Consider the following 11,919-nt stretch of genomic DNA (forward strand, 5'->3'; position numbering starts at 1 on the left):
TTTCTACTTTTGTATACATGCAAACGCAATAACTCAAAAACATTACGACTAATTAGAATAAAATTGTTTATTTAGTTTTAGCATCTAAAGTGCATGTGTTTATCCAATTGTGAACAAAATGTATCAAAAGGTCAACAGTCTGTACTTTCTCAATCATGCAAACACAATGATTCAAAAACGCAACAACGTCGATAAAAAAAAAAAAAGAAATTCGTATACAGTTTTAGAATATAAAGGTAAATCCGTATCGAATTTTAAATTATATTAATCAAAGGCTTAGCCGTCCGTCTTCTTATAGTTATGCATGCATATGAATCCGATAATTAAAAAATGCAAGGACTTAGATAATGGATTGTGATATGTGATCTTGTTTCTAAAATTGTTCTGTGCCAAAGTTTGGTTTTAATGAGTTGAAAAAATGCTCATTTTTCTTTACTATATTACGAAGCACAAAAACCTCATGTTCGGGACTCTTGGAATAAAAATCTGAACATTCGTGACTTTCACGGCTTTGTCCAACATCAATACTTTTATTACTAGAGATGAGGGATAACACCTTTATCGGAGAATACGCAAGAAAGTTTCTAGGAGACTACTCCCTCTAATCGTGGCAGTGATCTCCCGCGATACTTATGAAACTTATAATTCCTATGCATATATGTATATCTATATTAGTAAACTGTAGCACCTCTCAAAGTTTGTTCCATAATCATAGAATCACAAGTATGTATATTCATAATTGTTGGCTCTATCTAACCAATATTAAAAGCAATTGTTTAATTGAATTTTTAATAAATTGGTCCAACTTATTTAATTTAGTAAAGAATACCAAAAACAAGAAATGCAATAGTGAAATTTCCATACCTGTAAAATTATCATTCCTTTTCTTTTCTTTTCGCTTGATATTCTTATCTTGAGCGGCCACAATATACTATAAATCATTTTATCTTACCTTTTTATAATCATTTAAGAGTTTTACAGGAAAGAAATTACGTACAAATGTGAAGTGTTTTGAAAAATTATTTATTACAGTATATGTTATTAGCACAAGATACTGCACGCGATTTTCCAAATGTTGTCCGGTATTTTGAATGTCGGACGATATCATGAAAATATCATAATAATGCTGTTGGAAATTTTGTGGTAATAGGGGACTTTAAATAAAAGATTGATCCCAAATCCATATCATTCCCCTATTCGTATATCCCACTTGCTTCAATATTATTATTGATTTCGCTAGTCTTAAGCGTATTTCCTACCACTGAGAAATTTAAAGGCTAAATTGTTTGAATTATAACACTTCCCAGTAATATTTACCTCTTACACAGGAAATTTCACTATTATTTATCGATTAATTGGAAGAACACTCGGCATGTCTTTAATAAAAAAAACCAAAACCAAAAATAAAAAAAAACCAATATGTTTAATAATGATGATACTAAAACTGCAATTAGAGGACTAGACCAAATTCTTTGAGAAGCTCCCAAAACAGCTTCGAAATCAAAATTTAAAGCTCTTCCTGAAAAGGAGAAAATAAAATAAGCCTGATTACAGGCTATCTTTTAAAATCAAAAGGCTTTGAAACTATGTATGGAGAACCTGACAAAGATCCTATGACCTCTAATTTAAATTGGAACTCAGTGACGATATAATATAGGATGCAATGGAATTGAACCAAAAATTTTTTTGGAAAGGATATAGAGACACTTAGCCAAAGACACGAGCAATTTATGCCAACTCAATAATCACAATCCGTCTTCGCAGCAGACCTACAGTATCATCGCTTTAACCTCAACTGAAAAATCAACCAGCAATAATAAGAATAGATTTGAACATAGCAATAATATCGAAAACCAAGAGTTGGTTCGATGCATTAGAACCGACGTCGAAGAATTCCTGAAAATTCCACAAAAACCTAAAACATATTCATGTCTTCAAAATCTGTAACTCATTTACACCCTAAAAACGAATAAATTTCCTAAAATGGGTCTTTTTTCTTTAAACTTCATATTTAAGAATTTTTTTAGTTTTCTATATTTTCTTTCAATTGTACTTCTACTTCAGGAACAGTCCCTATTAGAGCAAAATGCTCAACAATATTCTTACTACAACTTTATGATGTTGTATGGGATTTAAAATATCAACACAAAATCGCAGATAAATAGGACAACATTTTCTCTACCAACAAGTCAACCCAAAATCAAATTCAGACCTTAAACTTCTTCAATATTATCGTTCCATCTTGCTACTTAGAAGTTTAATCAAAGTTGTACGAATCCGTGTTTTTTAAAAACCTGAACCAATATTGTGAAGATAGCAAATTTTTAGCACAAAATATCGAACAACATTTTTATATATTTTATATCTTTTTACGATGCTGTTCGACTCTCTGAATATTGAACAATTAGTGGAGATATTGCACAATATTTTGTGCTAATATAGCAATATCATCACCATCGAACAATGTAGATTGAGAAGAAATTTAACCACTAGTTACAGTTTTTGTATGTTATGTAGTAAATTTATGGCTTTTCGAAATCTGGAACTAAGAATGTTTTTTTACTAAATAATGGAAAAGCTTTTGATAAAATTTGGTACAATGATTTGATCTCCAAATTGCTGCAACTTGATTTTCCTTGATTTGCATTAATTATTTGACTAATTAAAATAATTCATTCATATCTCGATTTTCTTAACTTTGGAATACAAGTGGGAGATATCATTGTCTCCCCCAAACCTATCTGAAGCAGTAGCTCAAGCGGGAGGAGGAAGTCTTCTTCATACTTCAACCTATACATCAATGAATTTCCTAATATTTTCCGAAGTGTGATTTCACAATCTTTGCTGATGACACCGCTTTTATGATTAAAGACTGTAATCATTAAAACGCTACAAACACTATGTATCGCAGCTGCAGCTTTAGTTCATTGGTGTTAGAATCAAAGTTTATTCGAATAAATATGCATCATTCTTTTTCACAGAAAAACGGCATATGTCACGATCAGATCAAATCCAAATATTCAGTCAACTTATTCTCTCGGTCAGTGACAAGTACCTAGAATTGTTATTAAACTCCCGTATCAAAGTAGCTGTCAATATTTAGTAGCTGTCAATATAAGTCTTACCTTATGCTACTCCATTTAAGACAGCAACAAATGAATGTATTTACAAGTATTTTAAAACCGGCGATCAATACAAATTGTGAATGATGTATGCATTTTGTATCAAATCATATACTATTGCGCACCGTTATAGGTCTTGGGTACAGATCTTAAAATTAAGCCCGTATTGAACTATATCAAAGATCATTTACTAAAATATTCAATTGTATGACATTACCAATATTAGAACCATGCTTTAAAAAAAATATTATTCCGAAGTAGTATTTTCATTTCCGCTTTTATTTCATGTATATATACTTATTTATTTTGCAAGAGCGGTAATTAATAGATTGGTGATTATTTTTAAAAAAAATGAGTACTCCATATTAATCATTTAACAGTAAAAAATCAATAATCTCGACAAATAAGCCGGTTACCAAATGTGGTTAGTAACATAAAATAATAATAATAACGTTATAAAAAGTGATATCGATTTTAAACTTTTATTTTTCTTTATGACAATTATATGCACTGACAAAATCAAGGATTATTAACGAAAATACATTTAAAATCTTATGGTGATGCAGATTTCTAATTTACGACTTACTATTCTATGGCAAGTTGGTATGAATATTAGAAAACAAATATGAAACAAATTCTTGTTGCATTTGAACTTTGTGCATTTTAGAACTGTTATTATCAGTCTAAACGGTATCGTCTGATTTCAAATTTGAATGCTATAAAGCAAAATTGACTTATCCTGTGGTAATATGTAATATATATATATATATATATATATATATATATATATTAATGGGTTCCTAATTTGGCCATTTGCCAAATCAGTGAAGAAGTAAAATTTCCTTCAGATCATCCACAAATGGGCGATGAATTCACCAGGAATACAATTAATAAAAAAATTCATGAATAAAGGTATTTCAATCGTCATTGAATAAGAAAGAAATGCCCGAATAATCACCTCAAACAAAATTTGAAAAATTATAACAAACGATTAGAATGGTGGAATTTTATCTTCAGTTCTGAATGTTTTAAAAATTTCTCAAAATTTAGCAAATTTCGCCCAAAATGCAAAACCAATTTCTTTAGAAAGACAAATATTTGATTTCTACAGCGAAGCCCACATTTTTTTTTCCTACCATTTTTTAAAATTATACTGGCGAAATGTCATCTAAGATAATACAAAGCATGAAATGATAATCTACAAGAAATTTTAAACTTTGGGCATTTGAATACATTATATATAATAGAGTATAAAATTTCATGTACATACACACAGTTCTTTTTACACAAATAGATTCACCATCAATATTTTTTCCTTAATAAAAGAATGCTTTCATTTTAGTATCTTGCGGCAATGGATCCCTTTTCTTCCTCTGATATAAAACTTTTCCTTTTGCAAAAAAAAAAAAAAAAAAAAGAAATTTTTTCTTTGAAAATTTTTTTTTCTTTTCTTTTTTTTTTTCTTTCTTTTGACTGACAAAAATAGGAAAAAATTCCTGTTTTTCAAACAAGTCCCTCTTTGCGAGGAATTGACTTTCAAACAAATATTAAATTTCTTTTTTCCAAACTAAAACTGAAATTATTAACTATTATTACTATAATTATAAAATTTTGACTTCGGTGTTTGTGACTTATTTCAGTTCATTTTGAAAATTGTTCAGAGCTTAGATATGTTACATAGATCAAGTTTTAGACCTAGATGACTCCGACTGTCATAGAAAATTAATACTTCTTCAAATACTTGAAATATTGTCTCTTAAAAATATTTTAGGTAATTGCTTGAATAAAATACGATTTGAAAAAAAAAAAGAAGAAGTTATTTGTGCAATACTATACTTCCATTTTCCTTAATAAACTGCTTAAATTTTTGAAAAAAGGAGAAATTAAAATAATTTACTGAATCTAATCTAATTTTCTAATTCATGGTGTTTGATTAAATCAGATCATTATGTTACCAGAACCCTTGTTAAAGTATCATTTTACGCTTGAGAATGTAATAGAGAGCCAAGGAGATTCCTAGTTTAAAATTTTGAATTGCTAAATGTCATTTTTAATTATAACATTTTAATTATTCTACATTGTTTTAACATAGAAAAATAAAGATACAGAAAAAAAAAGAAAAGAAAGAAAATAGTTTAAAAACATAGCATTATAGCCAAAAAAAGTAGCATAGTTAAAAGCAAAGTGAAAAGGTAATTGGAAAATTGTTCCGCAAATTTGTTTTCGTATGCATTGTTAATAAGAAACCACTACCATTTATATAATTATATTAATTTCAAAGACAGACAAAGTAATAAATACATATGGACAATGAAGAAAGTAATAAAGTTTCTTAATCATGGTTTAATTCTAATGAGCGAAATCAATGAAATGGATAAATTTACACAGAAATATTTCAACAGCGGTAAAATAATTTTTAAGCAAAAATTAAATGATAGTTTGCACCATAACACTTTTTTTTTTGTATAAAATTATATTTAGCTATGTAGAAGAATAGTTAAAATCCTGACATTCTATCACTAAAATATATATATATATATATATATATATATATATAATTCTGTAATATTCTCAAATTCATCTTTTACAGAATGATGTCATAGCCTTTAAATTGACAACAACATTAACATGAAAAGTAAAGAGGGTTCATCCATAAACATTGTCATTCATCAAATCATTTGCTAAAAATAATGTGCATCAAACGGCCGATGATGAAGAGAGCGATAAATTTTCATTTTTTATGACTTAGAATTCAGTAGTACTTTCAACAGATCGAGTAACGTAGCGGTGTTGACAACTGCATTAAATAAGAGATGTTTATTTTAAGAGCACTTGAATCGCTTCGAACCTGTGCTTTCGAATTCGCTCAGGCTCTCTTTAAAAGGAACGGTTGTTAATCGCTTAATTTCATTTTAACAAAACAATTGGAAATAGTCTCCTCAAAACTTTCCCGCATATTCTCTAGAAATCTCGTCATGATGGAGAACGCCTTCCATGACATTGGTATACCATAGTTACGAAATACAAACTTTCGGCGTCCATTTAGCATTTTTACTGATTCTATCGTGTCATCCTTGACGAGTTTTTGGCGATTAATTCCTACTATGCATTAATAGTATTCGAAAATCGTTTTTGTGCATGAGACATTGTGTTTTTGAATTACCGCTTTTCATTTTTCTGAAACTACAGACCGACAGTCAGCCAACAGGTCGTTGGTTTTGGTTCAGACTTTGATAGGTGTCTACTCTATAGATATTAAATCTATATGCCGAATCTTATCAATCTAGCTGTCTTCGTTTTTAGTTATCGTGTTAACTTATATTCGAATAGCCGGACAGGCGGACTTCCTATGATTGATTTTACTCAAAATTTGATAGAAATCTGCAGTTTTGTTGTGAAGACCGTAAATCATTTTTCAAACGTCTAGTTCAAAGTATTTTCGAGCTATCTTTGTCACAGACAGACAGACGGACATTTTCCAAAAATGTGTTTTTCGAACTCGGGGGGTCCGAAACGTGGGGATTCATCAAAATCTCACATTCGAATTTTTTGACGATTTTCTTTGATTTGATTGATTTTCTTTCTCTATACTACGTATACGAGAAATAATAAAATTTGTTTAAAAAAAGCGAAAGTCGTCTTTCCAAAACTTTCTCATCCACTCTGTAATAAAAGTGTAACCCACCCAATCTCCCTCAAAAAATTCTGGATTTTGAGTAAAACACAGAACACCTGCATGGCATTGGCTATCATAATTAGAAAATATTAGTTCCTGATATGAATTTAAAATTTTTTCAGAACATATTATGATCTTCGGCGGTTAATCTTTGACACGCGGTTAATAGTATTCGAAAATCGAATTTGTGTTTTTTCCAACCGACTGCAACCCAAATTGGACACAGAAATACAATTGAAATCACAACATCACATACCAAATTTGATATATTTAAGCGATTATGTTCTTGAGTTATCGGATTTATATACTTCTGAAAGTACACATGGATAGATGTTTAACCCCTTGTTGGAATTAGTTTCACAATTGGCAAGTATTAAATCTGTGTATCGGATTTTCTCCGTCTAGTTCTACTCATTTTGTGGTTATCGTTTTAATTTATATTCAAACAGTTAGACAGACAGAATTCCTTTAAAGAGATTTTACTCAAAATTGGATAAAAATCTACAAATATGAGGTAAAGATCATACGCCACATTTCATCTGTCTAGCTCATAAGTTTTTGAGTTATCTTTGTCACAGACAGACGTAATTCCAAAAAATGAGTTTTCTGGACTCGTGTGGTCTTAAACATGGAGAGTCGTCGAAATCTCAAGCTCAAAGTTTTTGACGATTACAATACTTCATATATCAGAAAATAATATATATATCAGTTTTTTTTAAGTCAATTTTTTCTGTAAAAAATTTGAATCGCTTGCCATTTCCATTTTTTTTTTTTTTTCTTCTTAAAGACACAATTTAAACCAGCGCCAGTAATGTCCTAAAAATTTTTTTATCATTACCTCTAAGAAAGATGTATCCTGTTATTTAGAATTTTAGTAACTCTTTCCATTGATAAATAAAGTTCAAAATTTGGGGTCGGGATAGCCTGGTTGGTAGGGCGTTGGATTCACATCCCTTGGGTTGTGAGCTCCAACCCCGCCGACCGAAGACTCCCCGCGTATGTGGCGGCTGATGCATGTATAAATCTGTCGTGGTCACAAAGTCCTCCATGTCGAGACAATACCACTGGGGGTACTGGTTCAGAGGTGATCGTTCTCTGATTCAAGTCTAAATTACGATCTGTGGATGAGTGTATGAAATGCATGAATGAAGTCCGCACCGTAAAAAGGTTAGTGACGCGTGAGTAGCTAAGACATACTCTTTGCCCTAGATGGCGCTACTTAAACAAGAGACGCTTTCTCGGCTTAAATTCGCTGACTTCGTCAGCGGGCTTGTCTATGACAAATGCCATTGGAAACAACAGTTCAAAATTTGATACTTAATTTCATGCATCTAGTTCATGCTTCTTTTTAACTCTCTCATATCCGAAGAAGATGTGTTGTAATCATTAAAAAATTCGGACTCGAGAAGTTGATGAATGCTTTAGATTTTCCTGAGTCCAAAAATTACAATTTTTCGAATACATCTATTTGTCTATGAACATTATAATTGATAAATGTATTCTGCAAGAAGGATAAAATTTGGTATACGATCAAAACACCAAATTTATACATTTTTTTTGTAATATTATAGCTTTTCAAACCAATGATTTCTTTTGTAAGAAATAATATGGATTGCACAATGCAGGATGCAATCGAACCGAACTATCATAAAAAATAGACAAATACAGAAAAAAAAAATACGTATTTCTCTAAGTAGTATACGTAATTCTTATACGTAGTAAAATACGTATTTCTTATACCTCTGTTTGCATCCGGATATTACCGGATAAAGGCAGAGGGAAAACCCAACTCTGGGTTTTCGCATTTAAATAAAATGCTATTAATATCAGAGAGGAAATACTTACGTGCGTGTTACACAGAAGGGAACAATTGGAAAAAAAATTATCACTTTTTGCATTATCTAAAAGAAATCGGCTTTATTGAATGAAAACAGGGTCATCCAAAAATGTCTTTAATTAATTTTCAACAAAATATGAATTTTTCAAAAAAAAAAAAATAAAATAAATGCAGATATTGCTCTGAAATATTTACCCCTCCCCCCCCCTTTCTACATAACACGTACTGAAGTGGAATTCCAGAAATTTCACCAATTTTTTTACATGAAAAATACTGTACGAAATGATCACTTTTTAATAATTTATTCTCGATCTAATTAAACAATTATCGTAATTTATAACTCATTGTGTGGGTATTCTTAATACTCACAGCTTCCTTCCATCCTTCTGATATTAATACATTTTATTTTAATGTGAAAATCCAGTGCTGAAACTTTCATCCTCCCTCCTTATCGGATAATAAATCCGGATGACACTTAGAGGTCTATTTTGCGCAGTCAACTCAAATAAGTTAAGTCAAAAAAATTATTGCTATGTATTTATTCCGGGAAAAGTAAAATTGGATTGGACTAGTAATGATATTTATATGCAAAGAGCATTCCAAAAAAAAAAAAAAAAAAAAAAAAAAAAGATCATAATTTTTTTTCTGCTCCCCTTCCCCATTTTCCCTCATTTTCAATTACGCCCTATGATTTTGGCAGTGTTATAGAAACAGGATAGCAAAGTTATAAATGTTAGATAATAACGGGCAAATATAATATTAGAATATTTATTTAAACCCGAAACGAAACAAGAAGGGCGGAAAACATGACATGTTTCGCGAAAAACATAACTTTTCTTTGCGATGCAATTCGGGCTCACGAAATAATATATACAATCCATTATAACGTTTAAAATTAGATAAAGGTAATTTAAATCTCGTTTTTTTTTTTTTTTTTTTTTTTTTTAATCTTTCAGTTTTCAAAATCCAACACAGCTAGCTCAACTCTATGGTTTTTAGGGTATAAATTATCTGTTCAGTTAGGTTTGTGCCCTGTTGCGGAGAAATAAGGGGCTGCTTTGAAAGCAAATTTGATGAAAACTTCACGTATTTCTAAACTTCCAATTCATGGCGGGATCGAGTTTCGAGTCTGGAATTCTCCGCTTTGGCAGCCAAGATTATTCAGACACGGTGGTCTTTTTTGAGTCGGAAAGCACATAATGCAGCATAACGAATTTTACTGCATTATATCGAATGATGTGTATGTGTGTGTTGAATGGGCTTTTATTCATTTGTTTGTTCATTTAAAATGAATGCAAATCTACATCTTTTGACCGATTCAAACGAAATTTAATATACGTTTTCTTGCTTCCTATATGGATTAATCGAGCTACTAAAAAATTTCTACATCTAACAGGAGAGAAAAGGAACTTTAAGATTTTAGATATTTGCATTGTAATTTCTGAATAAATCACGCACAATAACTATTTTTACAGTACCTTTCATTAGAAAACATTAGCTTTATAATGGCATTACCTTCATTAAAATTTTTCTCTGATTTTTAGTTAATTTTTCATAAGTAATTTAAACATGTCTTTTATAGGTTCAATTTTCTTTTCGCGATTTACGAATACGTGCTTTATGCCTTTTCTTACTATTGATTGATTAAATGACGAATAATTAGGAGATCTGTAGCAGCAAAGGCTTTTTTTCTTACATACATACAGAATAAACAGACACCAACAAAGTCATGGGTACAGCAAATAGTTTCATATCAAAAGCTCATCTAACAACTGTCGAATGATTTGGAATTTTTCAAATAATAAATTAACTTGTATAATCGTATTTCTGATTGTTTTAATGAAATAATTATCAAAGTTCGCTCAAAATGAAAACGTATGGAAAGCACTTACATGCCTGCGAAATGCAGAAGTAGCGAAGCGTATCCTTTGGAACAAATTTCGCAAATAAGCCATTTTTGCTCGATTTTTCTATCACTTTGTGTTTTGATTTCGCTGTCCTTCTATTGGTTCACTTTAATCTCTGGGGCGATCTGTGGCAGAGATATCAATTATCAAAGTTGATACTTCGCTTCATCTGACTCAGACACAAGAGTTTTTCACTAAATCTGCCAGATTAAAGTGGGTTTCAAATGTGAACCACGCGCCAACCTTTATCAGATAGTTTCCATCATGGACATTTTTCTATGACAAAAATATTGGGAAATAATTTTTTTTTAAAATGACGCTTTAGTAAAGTTAAAACGAAATTCATTTAAAGCAAAAATTTCTAGAATCTTAGTCAAATCTTTTTATTCGATACTTTTTTTTTTTTTTTTTTTTGAAAATCTCTTTCATTCAAGGATGCCAAACTCGTATTTATTTTTTAAAATTTCTAATTGCGCATAATCATTAATTATAAACCGCAACTTTTTTCTAAAAGAATGTGTGAAAGTGAATGACCCTTTATATATATCTTTATTTACAAATCTCATAGTGATGTGACTGAATTTGAATTTCTCACCAATACCATTCCAACTTTAAAAAAAAATGTTAAAACAGAGTGTAAAATTGGAGAAGAATGAGTATATATATATATATATATATATATATGTGTGTGTGTGAAAAAATTTTCAGTCTATTTCGATAAATAATGCAATATACTTTGTAATAATACAATATACTTATTTTTCAGCCTCTACCGTTGTCATTTGACGGAAAATGCTTTATTTTTCACGAATATCAACCCAGTTTAACGAAAAGATTAAAAAGTTTAATAGGAAAAAAATAGGATTCGTGTGGAATGAACTAATTTCATCCTATTTAGATGAGCATATTGCATCAAAATCAAAGGTACACATTTCAATAGATCCCGCCCGGTAATGACTGAAATAACCCTTTTCTTTAACCTGTTAACTGGTTATGACGAAATATTTCGTCATACACGAACTACTACTGCAATGGGCATGATGACATTTTTCGTCATGGAAATTTGCTTTAATATTATGAATGTTCCATTGTCCCCATTGTGAAACGAGTTGAACACATGTTTAATCCTCAGTTAACAGGTTAATATCATTCAATTTAAAAAATACGTTAAAACAGTCTGATAGTGTGAAATACGAGATTAATGTATATTAAAAAGTTTTATTCTATTTGAAGAAAAGGATTGCTTGAGTTTAGTTTAGTTTATTTATATTAACACCCCGTTTTCAAGCAACATTAGGGTTATTTTGGAACCGACCTCCTAATTTTGAACCACGGTCGGATGACGAGGACGATGCCTGGACTGGCACCCTCATTTAC

The sequence above is a fragment of the Argiope bruennichi genome, chromosome 5, assembly GCF_947563725.1.
Source record: "Argiope bruennichi chromosome 5, qqArgBrue1.1, whole genome shotgun sequence".
Classification (NCBI taxonomy): Eukaryota; Metazoa; Arthropoda; class Arachnida; order Araneae; family Araneidae; genus Argiope; species Argiope bruennichi.